This window comes from Panthera onca, chromosome E2 (genome assembly GCF_046562875.1).
Source record: "Panthera onca isolate mPanOnc1 chromosome E2, mPanOnc1 haplotype 2, whole genome shotgun sequence".
Lineage (NCBI taxonomy): Eukaryota > Metazoa > Chordata > Mammalia > Carnivora > Felidae > Panthera > Panthera onca.
Window position 1 is genome coordinate 34,521,790 of NC_138353.1, and position 14,560 is coordinate 34,536,349.

At 41.8% G+C, this 14,560-nt stretch overlaps 1 protein-coding gene across 4 annotated transcripts in view; it reads right to left on the reverse strand.

Moving 5' to 3' along the window:
* Positions 1–5,463: 5,463 nt before the first annotated feature.
* CNGB1 (cyclic nucleotide gated channel subunit beta 1) overlaps positions 5,464–14,560 on the reverse strand; it is a 75,911-nt gene continuing 66,814 nt past the window's right edge. For all 4 annotated transcript variants that reach the window (XR_014136248.1, XR_014136247.1, XR_014136245.1 and 1 more), the window contains one exon: positions 5,464–14,543. The gene's annotated coding sequence lies outside the window, so the exon portion shown is untranslated. The remainder of the gene's footprint in view (positions 14,544–14,560) is intronic.

Here is a 14,560-nt window from a genome sequence, read left to right on the forward strand (position 1 = left end):
TTTGCTGACAATCTAAGAGAAATATTCATATTTCTCTCATGTTAGCAACCTTGGGCATGTATGGTTAGGCTCCTGCTGTTTCCGGCAGGTGGGTGCCCTTTGATTTGCTTGTAAGCAAGTCTGTGAAATTCTGTGATTCAGCAAGCATTATTCCTTGTTTCGGTTTACTGACTCCAGGGGCATTACTCATAGCTGGAAGGATTACCCCAGGTTAATTCCAATCTGGATCTTACAAAGTTGTCTGATCTCCTTGTCTTCCAAAATCTCTTCTCCATTGTTGTCATACAATGTTCCAAAGGGGTAATTTAAAAGGGGATCTACCTGTGTCTTCAGTTCTGCCCTTTCAGATAAACGTGGTTTCCGATAAAATGCAGAATATTATTTTTTGGTACAAACTTTTGTGGCTCATACTCCTTCCCAGCAGCTTTCTTTCCTGCTAAGTGCTGTTCATTAGAAATTTTCCCAGAGTCATCAATATATTTTCCTCTGTAGAAATGAGGCAAATCTGATTTTAAAACCTTTTGCTTTTAAAAACTTTAGGCTTATCTATGGAAGTTTGCAGTCTTATCTGAATTATTCTTTCGGACTCATCTGGAAACACATTGAATTCTTTTGTCCCTTTCTTTAAGGAGCAAAAACACTTTGGTTTCAGAAACTTGGGAATGTGAAAGGGGGGGTTGACCACAGCAGTCTATATGCACGTTTCTGTACACACTGGTTATGGGGAAATACAACTTTCCTGGATTTCCCGGTGCTAATGCTCTGGTAAAAGCCCTCGCCTCCTGGGGCCCTTCACATGCCATGATAATTAGATCTGTAGTCATTAATCTAGTTGATTGCTCTTCTAAGAGGATGGGAAAGTTCCTCTTATCTCAGGGAGAGGGCCAAATGGCTCCAGCTGGACCCAGGGCCCTAGGTTAAGCCCCAAGGCACAGGAAGACTGCAGTGCTACATCTATAGGTAGGTATTTACATCAAAAGGAATGAAGTCTGAGAACTTGGAGAATCTACAAGGTGGTAAAACAGACATCGAAGGTGGTCTAGCTCCTGGAGAGACTATTTACACGCCAAAGGGTTGGATTTAGGTTTCAGACCCATTAAGTATCCAAGGAGAGTCTTTCAAAAAGGGAGGTGAGAGCTATCTCCTTCCTCTTTATGAGCAAGAACCATTACTTTTCCTGGCACAGGACATTTGACCCCTGGTGAGAGGTAAGTTCTGGAGGAACTGGGGGTGGTGGTGATATACTTATTTCTTACTTTAAAACGGTTAATAAGAAATCTGTCTCAGATCCAGAACACCTTGTATGTGTGCATTCAGGATAAAATTAATAACATTGAACATTAAAAACCAAACACTGACAGACTGGGTTATTAGACTGTGGTGGATCTTTTCCCTCCTCATCCACCAGTTACAACCAGCTCAGGAGAAGGGAGGGAGTAATATGTCCAATCACAAGCATAGTCCTGCCTTTCTAGGCTGGGAGGTGCCCAGAATGCCTCAGGGCCAAGGTCAACAATAGAGGCTGCAGCCCTTTGTGGTGCAATTGGTCTGAGCTGAGTGGAGTTGCTAGGTGAGATACAGGACACCCAATCAAATGTGAATTTGGGATAAATAACAAATAATTAATAGCATAAGTATATCCCAAACATTGCATGGGCCATACGTATGCTTTAAAAACAAACAAACAAACAAACAAACAAACCTCCATTCATTCTTCATCTGAAACTGAAATTTAACTGGGCATCCTGTGTTTTTATTTGCTAAATTTGACACTCTACCATGATGACAGTGACCTCTTGGGAGATACCAGCAACTCATGTCCATTGAAGGAATAAATTTATTTATTTGTTAAAGTTTATTTTTGAGAGCGTGTGTGTAAGCAAGCAGGGGAGGGGCAGAGAGAAGAGAGAGACAGAGAATCCCAAGCAGGCTCCACACTGTCAGCACGGAGCCCAATGCCAGGTTCGATCTCACCAAGTGTGAGATCATGATTTGAGCCAAAACCAAGAATCAGATGCTTAACAGACTGAGCCACCTAGGCGCCCCTGAATGAATAAATTTAAAAGGCCACATAGACCTTTCTTTTCATTTCTGAAGGGATGTTGGAGACTGTGCTCAGATACTGAATCCGGGAAATGTTGACCCCCATACCTTATGTGTTATGGACCGAAGGTGTCCCCCGACCAATCCATGTAAAGGCCTAACCCCCCAGGGTGGCTGTGTTTGGAGATGAGACCTCTGAGGAAATAATTAAGGCTAATGAGGTCATAAGGGTGGGGCCTTGAGCCAATAGGGGTGGTGCCCTTATAAGTAGAGATAGCAGAGAACTCAAGCTGTCTCTCCATGCACACAGAAGAAAGGCTTTGCAAGGACAGTGCGAGAGCGGCCATCTGCAAGCCAGAAAGGCAGCTGTCACCAGAAACCAAACCTGCGATCTTGGGTATTCCTGCTTCCAGAACTATGAGAAAATAAATTTCTGTCATTTAAGCCAGTCAGTCTGTGCTTTGTCATGGCGGCCCGAGCAAACCAAGGCAATATGGGTACAGTGAGCTCAGCAAACATGCACTGAATCCTCTCACGACCACCCTGAGGGATTGTTTTCTCTCTCCCAGCTTGGAGATAGAACTCCTAAAGCTCAGAAAATGATAGGACAGTGCTCAGCACATAGAAAGAATTTTTAGAAATACTCATTTAATGAATGAAAGTTACCCAGCTGAGGTGGCACTGAACGTCTGTCACAGAGGCGGGATAGCGGCCTCTGGGGTCTTGTCACTGTTTCTGCCTCCAGCCCAGGGCTGCGGATTCCCTGAGGATAAATCCCTTTGCCTGAGCACGTTTGGATTTCCTCATCTCTAATTTGGGTTTACTAATTCCCGGCCTGATCACCTCACAGCAGCACAGTGGGCAAAACTAATTGAAGGAGAAGGCTCTTCCAACAAGGAGGAGCACAATCAACTGTGTTCTTAGTCTTACAAAACACAGCAGGCAGAGGCAGACCAGTCTAAAGTGTTGTTATCGAGGAGGGATTGACTCAAGGTTCGCTGCTGCCGCTTCCTTCTGCAGGACAGGAGAGCTGGGAGGAACCTGTGGGAAATGCATCTTAATACCCAAGTTCTCCTTGTGGGGTAAATCACTGCCTCCCAGTGGGTCTCCCATCCACAGAGAAGCATTTGAATTTGATCTTGGTCAAAACAGCCTCCTCTCTCCTCCGTTCCCTCCTCTGAAGGTCTCTTCCTGGTGCTTGAATTTAGAAACCACAAGTGCCTGTACTGGACCAAAGAATCACCCCCAGGGTGGGTGGCCTAGATCTTGAATTTTTAACATCCAGACAACTCCCCAAGGTATTTTTGTCTGCATTGGGGAGGTTTCTTTCATTGTGAGCAATGGAATCTAGCTCTGGCTGACTTAAGGCTGAGGTGAATTTATTCAAAATGCACAAGGTAGCCCATGTAATTAAGGAAAAGCTGAAGACCAGGACAGGAAGGACAGGAACACGACAGTAACAGGGATCTGAGCAACGGGAACAAAGGGTGTGTGCAGTCAGGGTGTCGGGACCATGATGCACCTGTTTCTGTTTTCTCTCTCTTCCTCACCGTCTCATTGCCCTCCTAGCTGGATGTTTTCAGCTGCAGATAAGAGATCATGACTAAGAATGGCTTAATAATAAAGCTATTTCATTGCCTCATGTAACAAGTATTCTGGAGATGAGTGGTTTGTGGTTGGTCGACCAAGTCACAGTCTACATCTCTGATTCTTTGGCCATTCCATCACAAAATGGCTGCTGCAGCTCCAAATGTATTCTTTCCCCAATATTGCAAGCAGAAAGAAAGATAAATAGCAGAAATAGGGGGTGCTCCTTTTTATTAAGGAAGCCTCCCATCACCCTTCCCTTTATAATCCTTTGGTTGGAACTGGGTCACATGGCCACCTCTGGCCACAAGGAAGGCTGGGAAAGTGAGTAGCTGGCATAAGTGATGAGAAGAGCAGTGATAGGCTTACACCAGGGCTTCATCTCCTGGGGCTTGGCATATTGCTGCACAAAACTAAATCAGAGTTCTGTTAGCAAGAAGGAAGGGGCAGTAGCTCTCAGGATTCATCTTCCCTGGAAAGGCAGCCAACATAGCTCTGGTCACCATGTTTGAGTCAGAAGGCATGAGTGAAAGGTACTGTTTCAAAAAGGAGCAGGACCCTATGGCTGGGAGAAGGGGGAGGAAAGCTGAGTACAAAAAGGACACATCTCTCCCTCTCTCTCCCATTGGCCTTTTCAGATATCAGGAGGTACTCCAGCCTAGCAAGGACAGGCTCTATAATTTGGGGGACCCAGTAAAAATAAAAATGTGGGATGACTTATTCAAAAACTGTTATGAATTTCAAGATGGTGGGTAGAAGATCATTAAACAAACATGAGACACTTCTGAACATGGGGCCGTGTGTGACTGTGCGGGTCACACAACCATAAGGCCTGCCCTGGGCCTAGCCCAGAATGGAAGCGGCCATCATCCTAGGAGAGCAAGCCTGAGGTGTGGTGTTGTAGGGTCTATTTTTTTGTTTTTGTTTTTTTGAGAGAGAGAGAGAGGGTACAAGTGTGCAAGGGGCACAGAGAGAGAGAGAGAGAGAATCCCAGGAGGGGCAGGGGGAGAGAGAGAAGTGGGGCTCACCCAAAGTGGGGCTCGAGCTCATCAAATGTGGGACTCAAACTCACGAACCATGAGAGCCTGACCTGAGCCAAAGTCAGATGCTGAACGACTGAGCCACTCAGGTGCCCCTAGGGTCTGTGTTTGTATGAAACTGGATTAAATACATTCGTGGATGGTGGGGAGGACTGTGATTTGTATTGGTATAATTAACATATGTCCAGGCATTTGTACAAACTCTCAGTTAAAGAACAAAGGAAGAGGTGATCACACCTCTTCTGGGTGTATAACCCCGGACAGAGGCAGAATTCAGGGAACACAGGTTCTCAGGGAGCTTCCACTGTACCCCACCTGCAGCAGAGGAAGGGGGGGGGGTGGCAAGCCAGCTTCACCCCGCGTGCCCATTCAGACCTGGCACTGCTGTGTGTTCTTTGATCATCAGCATGACCCCGTGCAGTGTAACGTATTATCTCCGTCTTCTAGGTGAGGTTGCTGGGGCTCAGAGAGTTCCAGGTCATCTGTGGTACGTGGTCAAGCTAGGATTGGAAGCTGGGCAGTGTGAATCCAGAGTCCATGTTTATCAGCTGGAGTTGGGGTCATTGTAAGCAGTAGGTTTGACCAGACTGTTTTTCAAGGTCTTAGAGTCCTAGGGTCCATGGACAGGTGTGTCCAAGGACATCCCTCCACAAACAGGAATGCAGGGTGGATGATAGCTCCCAGGATGTCGATCACAAATAAGCTAGGGAGTCTGAGCCAGGAAATAAACTTAGTTTTCCTCACAAAAGGGTCTGTCACACAGTTTCTGAAAGGAACCCATGAGCCCGGAACATTTGTCTAAATACTTTAATTAAAATGCACTGTCATAGGATAAAAGCTGGAGTTTAAAGGCAGTGTTCATGTTTGCTAAGAAAACAGATGAAAATACTCCAGGTAGCCAAATATATTTTGATAATGGAATTTTAAACAGCCTCTTGGTTTTAATTTTATTTAAAATATTTATATAGTTAAAAAAAATAGCTTGCTATTCATTTTCTACCACAGTACAGGGAACGCTGAGACATTTTAAATTAGTAGAGATTCAACACACATAAATAAAGATTCTGTTTCAGCTGCAGAATTACAATATTCTGAGCTATGCCATCCACACCTTGGCAATCACCCAGTCTAATTCTGCTTGGAGAATAATGCTAGCCTCAAATTCAATTTATTTAATATCCAACTTTTGTGAAAGCGTCAAGTTTAATGAAATATCACAGTTAAATTAAGACACTGCTAATCTCATTTCAAAATCAATTTTTTTTTTTTTTTTTGCGTCCATGAAGTACAGCCAGATCAACACCCATCCTGCACACCTAGAAAGCTGATTTGAGGATTAACACAACAATCTGCACAACCTGAACCACAGAACTCAGCAGGTACACGGCGCGGAGAGGTGAACTGGGGGAGAGAGAAGCCATGGAGGGTAGGGAGTTGTTTTTGCTTGCAGAGAGAGGTAGGAGATGGCGGTGGGGTGGGGGGGTGGGGGGGGAAGGGTGGAATATGGGAAAAGCACCCCCCCAAAAGCAGCTGGAGAGAAAGTGGAAACGTGGAAACAGCTGCAGGGACTGAACTAAAAAGAGAGAAAGGAGAAAGGAGAGGGTTTCAATTCCACTAAGACTCTGTAACAGGGGGAGCGCAGAGTCGGAAACTGCGCAGCTGATACCTGGCGGTGCTCTGGTGGGAAGGGCGAGTCACCAGGAGCAGAGTGAAGTCTGGGCGGCCCTCGGGCCACATGGGGAGTGGTGGTTCCCCTGCTGGCAAGACATCGGGTAGAGGCTGTGTGCCCCTCCCCCCCACAGGCAAAGGTGTCAGCGGACCCCGGAGAACAACCACATTCGCTGGTGCTGGAACAAGGTCGTTGGGGGTGAAGCCTGGTGCCAGATGGTGTTGTGATTTGCCACAACCCCTGAAACGCTGCTGCCACTTTTTCTGGGTCGGGCTGGCACCCGGCCGCAGTCTGGGCATCAGTGGCAGCACAGACCCACAAACGTTCCAGACCCACACCCGGCCATCTCGGCCATCTCTCGGTGAGACCCTCCCGCAGAGGGACGGAGCAAGTCAAACCACAGTCCCTCAGAAACAAGGGATCAGGAAACACAGTAGCATCTGAGATAAAACTCAGGAGGGAGGTACCGCCTGGGAACCTGACAGCTTGGTCATGGACAGTGTAAAAGTGGGGAGTGGATGGAAGCCAGAGACAAAGGATGGGTGCGGGATTGCTTATCGGGTAGAACAGAGTTCCAATCCTAGAGAATGGGTACCTGGGTGCCGCCATTGTCACCAATCTCACGCATGCGCATACCCACCGACAAGCACCACCACAATCCACCCCAGTAAGCTAAGCAGCGCCATCTAGTGGAGAACGGAGCCATTACACCAAGCCCCACCCAATGGGGCCAACCTCGTTCTTCAGGAACACTAGTCTCTCTGCCTGCTTAGTTTGCGGACTATAAAGAGATTCATAGTTTGACTTCTAGGGGAAAACAAAGTAAGTTCAATCGTATTTCAGTCTGTTCACTGGTCCATCTATTCAATTTTTTTTCTTTTTCTTTTTTTCTCTTTTTCGTTTCTTTTTCTTGAATACAGAAAGAGAAAAGCTTTATTTTTATTTTCAATTTTTACTAAAAATATTTTTTTCTACTATATATTTTACTTTTGTGTAAATTTTTTCAAGTTCTATTTTACTTCCATCATTTCATTTTATTTCTATTGCAGTGTATTCATTTTTTTCAAATTTTCAAAGGATTTCCTTTTTTTCTTTCCCTTTTTTCCTTTAATCAAGCTCCTTTCAACACCCAGACCAAAACACACCTAGGATCTAGCATAATTTATTTAATTTTAGTGTGTGTGTATGTGTGTGTGTGTGTGTTGTTTTCAATTTTTTAAGTTTAATTTTTTTATTTTAATTAAAAAAATGTTTTTACCTCATTAATTCCTTTTCTCCCTTTAAAGTGATGAAATGGAGGAATTCACCCAAAAAGAAAGGGCAGGAAGACACGACAGCCAGGGACTTAACACAGATGCAAGCAAGATGTCTGAACCAGAATTTAGAAGCACGATAATAAGAAGACCAGCTGGAGTCGAAAATAGATTCAAATCCCTTTCTGTGGAGATAAAAGAAGTAAAATCTAGCCAGGATGAAATAAAAAATGGTATAACTGAGCTGCAATTTCAAATGGATGCCATGGTGGCAAGGATGGATGAGGCAGAGCAGAGAAATCAGCGATACAGAGGACAAACTTATGGAGAACAATGAAGCAGGAAAAAAAAGGGAGATTAAGGCAAAAGAGCATGATTTAAGAATTAGAGAAATCAGTGACTCATTAAAAAGGAACAACATCAGAATCATAGGGGTCTCAGAAGATGAAGAGAGAGAAAAGGGGGGTAGAAGGGTTATGTGAGCAAATCATAGCTGAAAACTTTCCTAACCTGGGGAAAGACACAGACATCAAAATCCAGAGAGCACATTCATCTAGTGTTGAATCCCATTAGATTCAACAAAACCGACCATCAACAAGGTATATCATAGTCAAATTCACAAAATACTCAGGTAAGGAAAGAATCATGAAAGCAGCAAGGGAAAAACAGTCCTTAACCTACAAGAGAGGACAGGTCAGGTGTGTGGCAGACCTATCCACAGAAACTTGGCAAGCCAGAAAGGAGTGGCAGGATATATTCAATGTGCTGAATCAGAAAATATGCAGCCAAAAATTCTTTATCCAGCAAGGCTGTCATTCAAAATAGAAGGAGAGATAAAAAGTTTCCCAAACAAAAATTAAAGGAGTTTGTGACCACTAAATCAGCCCTGCAAGAAATTTTAAGGAGGACTCTCTGGGGGGAGAAAAGATGAAAATAAAAAACAAATAAATAAAGACCAAAAGCAACAAAGACTAGAAAGGACCAGAGAACACCACCAGAAACTCCAACTCGACAAGAAACATAATGACAATAAATTCATATCTTCCAGTACTCACTCTAAACATCAATGGACTAAATGCTCCAATCAAAAGATATAGGGTAACAGAATAGATAAGAAAACAAGACCCATCTATATGTTGTTTACAAGAGACCCACTTTAGACCTAAAGACACCTTAAGATTGAAAGTAAGGGGATGGAGAACCATCTTTCATGCTAATGGACACCAAAAGAAAGCCAGAGTAGCCATACTTATATCAGACAATCTAGACTTTAAAATAAAGACTGTACCAAGAGATGCAAAAGGGCATTATATCATAATCAAGGGGTCTATCCACCAAGAACCTAACAATTGTAAACATTTATGTTCCAAATGTGGAATAACCCAAATATATAAATCAATTAATCACAAACATAAAGAAACTCAAACATTGATAAGAATACCATAATAGTAGGGGACCTCAACACCCCACTTACAACAATGGACAGATCATCTAATCAGAAAAATCAACAAGGAAACAATGGCTTTGAATGACACACTGGAGCAGATGGACTTAACAGATATATTCAGAACATTTCATCCTAAAGCAGTGGAACATACATTCTTCTCCAGTGCACATGAAACGTTCTCCAGAATAGATCACATACCAGGACACAAATCAGCCCTCAACAAATACAAAAAGATTGAGATCATACTGTTCATATTTTCAGACCACAACACTATGAAACTCAAAATCAACCACAAGAAAAAATGGAAAGATAACAAATACTTGGAGACTAAAGAACATCCTACTAAAGAATGAATGAGCTAACCAAGAAGTTAAAGAGGAAATTAAAAAGTACATGGAAGCCAATGAAAATGATTATACCACAACCCAAAACCTCTGGGACGCAGCAAAGGTGGTCATAAGAGGGAAGTATATAGCAATCCAGGCCTTCCTAAAGAAGGAAGAAAGGTCTCAGATACACAACCTAATCTTACACTTTAATGAGCTGGAAAAAGAACAGCAAATAAAACCCCAAACCAGCAGAAGGCAGGAAATAATAAAGATTAGAGCAGAAATCAATGCTATCAAAACCAAAAACAAACAACAACAAAAAACAAACAAACAAAAAAAACCAGTAGAACAGATCAATGAAACTAGAAGCTGGTTCTTTGAAAGAATTTTCAAAATTGATAAACTATTAGCCAGTTTGATCAAAAAGAAAAAAAGAAAGGACCCAAATAAACAAAATCAAGAATGGAAGAGGGGAGATCACAACCAACACAGCAGAAATAGGAACAATAATAAGAGAATATTATGAATAATTATACACCAATAAAATGGGCAATCTGGAAGAAACGAACAAATTCATACAAACATATACACTACCAAAACGAAAACAGGAAAAAATAGAAAATTTGAACAGACCCATCATCAGTAAAGAAATCAAATTAGTAATCAAAAATCTCCCAAAAAACAAGAGTCCAGGGCCAGATGGCTTTCCAGGGGAATTCTACCAAACATTTAAGGAAGAGTTAACATCTATTCTCTTGAAGCTGTTCCACAAAATAGAAATGGAGGGAAAACTTCCAAACTCTTTCTATGAAGCCAGCATTACCTTGATTCCAGAACCAGACAAAGACACCACTAAAAAGGAGAACTATAGACCAATTTCCCTGATGAACATGGATGCAAAAACCCTCAACAAGATATTAGCCAACAATACATTAAAAAAATTATTCACCACGACCAAGTGGAATTTATACCTGGGATGCAGGGCTGGTTCAATATCCACAAAACAATTAATGGGATTCATCACATCAACAAAAGAAAGGACAAGAACCATATGATCCTCTCAATAGATGCAGAGAAAGTATTTGACAAAATACAGCATCCTTTCTTGATAAAAATCCTTAAGAAAGTAGGGATAGAAGGATCATACCTCAAGATCATAAAAGCCATATATGAAAGACCCAACACTAATATCATCCTCAATGGGGAAAAACTAAGACCTTCCCCCCTAAGGTCAGGAACAAGACAGGGATGTCCACTCTCAAAACTGTTATTCAACACAGTATTGGAAGTCTTAGGCTCAGCAATCAGACAACACAAAGAAATAAAAGGCATCCAAATCAGCCAGGAGGAGGTCAAACTTTCACTCTTTGCAGATGACATGATACTCTATATGGAAAACCCAAAAGATTCCACCAAAAAACTACTAGAACTGATCCATGAATTCAGCAAAGTGGCAGGATATAAAATCAATGCACAGAAATCTGTTGCATTCCTATACATCAATAATGAAGCAACAGAAAGAGAAATCAAGGAATCAATCCCATTTATAATTGCACCAAAAAATACCTAGGAATAAATCTAACCAAAGAGGTGAAAAATCTATACACTGAAAACTATAGAAAGCTTATGAAAGAAATTGAAGAAGACACCAACAAATGGAAAAATATTCCATGTTCCTGGATAGGAAGAACAAATATTGTTAAAATGTCAGTATTACCCAAAGCAATCTACATATTCAATGCAGTATCTATCAAAATAACACCATGGGGCACCTGGCTGGCTCAGCCGGTTGAGCATCTGACTTCGGCTCAGGTCATGATCTCACGGTTCGTGAGTTCAAGCCCCGTGTCGGGCTGAACAGCTCAGAGCTTGGAGCCTGCTTCAGATTCTGTGTGTCTCTCACTCTGTCCCTCCCCCACTCTGAATCTGTCTCTCTCTCTCTCAAAAATAAATAAACATTAAAAAAAATTTTTTTAAATAACACCAGCATTCTTCACAGAGCTAGAACAAACAATCCTAAAATTTGTATGGAACCAGAAAAGACTCCGAATAGCCAAAGCAATCTTGAAAAAGAAAACCAAAGCAGGAGGCATCACCATCCTGGACTTCAAGCTATACTACAAAGCTGTAATCATCAAGACAGTATGGTACTGGCACAAAAACAGACACTCAGATCAATGGAACAGAATAGAGAACCCAGAAATGGACCCACAAAGTATGGCCAACTAATCTTTGATAAAGCAGGAAAGAATATCCAGTGCAATAAAGGCAGTCTCTTCAGCCAGTGGTGCTGGGAAAACTGGACAGCAACATGCAGAAGAATGAACTTGGACCACTTTCTTACACCATACACAAAAATAAACTCAAAATGGATGAGAGACCTAAATGAAAGACAGGAAGCCTTCAAAATCCTCGAGGAGAAAGCAGGCAACAACCTCTTTGATCTTGGCTGCAGCAACTTCTTACTCAACACGTCTCCAAAGGCAATGGAAACAAAAGCAAAAATGAACTACTGGGACCTCATCAAAATAAAAAGCTTCTGGACGGTGAAGGAAACAATCAGCAAAACTTTTGGCAACCGATGGAATGGGAGAAGATATTTGCAAACAACATAGCAGATAAAGGGTTAGTATCCAAAATCTATAAAGAACTTATCAAACTCAACACCCAAAAAACAAATAATCCAGTGAAGAAAAGGGCAAAAGACATGAATAGACATTTCTCCAAAGAAGACATCCAGATGGCCAACCGACACATGAAAAAATGCTCAACATCACTCATCATCAGGGAAATACAAATGAAAACCACAATGAGATACCACCTCACACCTGTCAGAATGGCTAACGTTAACAACTTGGGCAACAACAGATGTTGGCGAGGTTGCAGAGAAAGAGGATCTCTTTTGTACTGCTGGTGGGAATGCAAACTGGTGCAGCCACTCTGGAAAACAGTATGGAGGTTCCTCAAAAAATTAAAAATAGAACTACCCTATGACCCAGTAATTGCACTACTATGTATTTATCCAAGGGATACAGGTGTGCTGTTTTGAAGGGGCACATGCATCCAATGTTTATAGCAGCACTATCAACAATAGCCAAAGTATGGAAAGAGCCCAAATGTCCATCGATGGATGAATGGATAAAGAAGATGTATATATATACAATAGAGTACTACTCGGCAATCAAAAAGAATGAAATCTTGCCATTTGCAACTACATGGATGGAACTAGAAGGTATTATGTTAATCGAAATGAGTCAGAGAAAGACAAATATCATATGACTTCACTCATGGGGACTTTAAGACCAGAACAGATGAACACAAGGGAAGGGAAGCAAAAATAATATAAAAACAGGGAGGGGGACAAAACATAAGAGACTTTTAAATATGGAGAACAAACAGTTACTGAGGGGGTTGTGGCAGGGGGGATGGGCTAAATGGGTAAGGGAAATTAAGGAATCTACCCCTGAAATCACTGTTGCACTATATGCTAAGTTGGATGTAAATTAAAAAAAAAAAAAAAAGAAAGAAAAAGAAAAGAAATCAATTTTCTTTCCAGGACAATTCTTGGAAAACCTCAAGAATCTCTCGCTTTATATAATAAGCAGTATACATTCAAGAGTTGATATCTAAAATAATGAGTATGTTCATATAAAAAAAGATTCCTTATAAAATAGGATCTCACAGTGAAGGTGCCTTCAAAACATTTTGCCATCTACTGAAGGGTAACACACTGACTTGATTGATATATCTGAAATACTTGCCAAAAATGGAAGCATTCTCTATGCTTGGATTTAGAACATGAAGTGTGGGGGCACCTGGGAGGCTCAGTCGGTAAAGCATCTGAGTTGGGCTCAGGTCACAATCTCTTGGTTTGTGGATTTGAGCCCTGCATCGGGCTCTGTGCTGACAGCTCAGAGCCTGGAGCCTGCTTCGGATTCTGTGTCTCCCTCTCTTTCTGCCCCTTCATCGCTCACGCTCTGTCTCTCTCTCTCTCTCTCTCAAAAAAGAAAGAAAACAGAATATGTAGTGTAAATATGAATATGATAATTGGGAATGGTAAAGCAAAAATAAGCCCAAACCTCCAGATTTCCCCTATTTAAAAACAGTGTTTCCCAGTGAAGTTATGTATATGATTTTTTTTAATTGAAGCACTATTTCTTAACAGCATGATTGAAAACATGGCAAATGCCTGTCAATTGGAGAGCCATTAAATGTTATGATACTTGCAGACAATGGACTAGATTGTAGGCATGAAAAATAAGCATCCCCTCTATATAGTAAGAAGAATCTTCAGAATAAATCAAATGAAAAACAACAGCAGCTCTAGTATGTTATTATTTGTGAAAGAAAAAAAAAAAAAAAAGGAAGAGCATGAGAAATTGATAATAGTGGTTGCTTCCAGGAAGGGGACCAGGGAGGTTGGGCACCAGGGGTAGGAGGGATCATTTTAACTGGGTAGCCTTTCATACCCATAAAAATTTATTAAAATAAATTAATAAAAGCTTTTTAAAAGGCTAAAATAATGCTGCTCATCACTATATACAATGTGATTACTCAGATCACATGGTATGTCATCAACTAGAGAAATCTGTTTGTTACCCTGGGATTTGGAAGTGTTTAGACCAGGCTGAGAACTCCCATATTGTTTCATTTTTTTCACAGGGGAAATGAATGTTCTGGTTTTAGTCCGATAGACAAATACACACATTTGTAAGCCCTCAAAGGCCTCTTCAGCAGTTCACAATGTCCTGCAATTTTATATAAAATGGGCAGTACCTATTGGAATTCCGGGGCTTTTTGTGTTCATTGTTGCTGGTGGAAACAAATGGCCCAGGACGGGTTTTTGTGTTTAATCACCCACTCCCCCATGAGCCATTAGATATGCAAATGACATCCTCCCAATATTCAGTGACTGAGGACTCCTCCCCATCCCACCTCCCCCCCTTTTATTTTGAATCATTAAAGCAACATGACTTGACTTGATCTGGGGAAGCATCAAGAACTTCAGTGGTGTCAGCTGTAATTTTGTCTTCTAGGATTAATGGAAGTTGCCACCATCATCTCTATGGCAAGGGTGTTAAAGTAAGCAAGCATGAATCCCTGCAGACCAGAACTAGGTGATGGCATCGGACTCAGAACTGAATGCAACCCGGGGACAGATGCATGCTTAACTACCTTAATGGGCATCATGT